This window comes from Bactrocera latifrons, unplaced genomic scaffold, assembly GCF_001853355.1.
Source record: "Bactrocera latifrons isolate USDA-ARS-PBARC rearing strain unplaced genomic scaffold, ASM185335v1 scaffold_19, whole genome shotgun sequence".
Lineage (NCBI taxonomy): Eukaryota > Metazoa > Arthropoda > Insecta > Diptera > Tephritidae > Bactrocera > Bactrocera latifrons.
Window position 1 is genome coordinate 221,592 of NW_017535407.1, and position 595 is coordinate 222,186.

Sequence of the window (595 nt, forward strand, 5' to 3'; positions counted from 1 at the left end):
ATATTTAGTGTACATTGTAAACAAACTAAAAGTCTCAAGAAGGGCTCATGCAGCTTTTTCTGAACTTTCGAGTTTTCTACGTTCACCTTGACCTTATTTTCATAACACCTTGATGAATCATAATTATTACTACCCAGAAACTTTTAAAGGCATATAAATCTCACATTAGTCCAAAAATATAATCCGAATTTTTTTGGGAAATGTTTAAGAGGGTTTTCTAAAGATTGTCAACGCGAGGGACAGCAACGAATGGTATTTTTAGTTAATGTTATAATTGTGCGAATACAAAAATCCGAATGTGTTTGATGTATACGTTAATACGAAAGTAAGCTTGACATAAGAAAAAGAAAGTAGAGAAGAATTTTTAGAATTTGTTTCGATACAACAACAGTTAATTATAAAAAATCAACCGATTAGTAACCGCAAACTTAAATAAAAAAAATTAGATTATTTAGAAATATCCATAAAGCGGAAATTCAGAACGAAAAACGATCTTGACACTAGTTATATGTTAAAACTGACTTAGAAAGTGTCAAAAGCTGTAGACCAAGCAGTATGGAAGCGCGAAAAATTGCAATTTCAAAAAAAAAAAAAA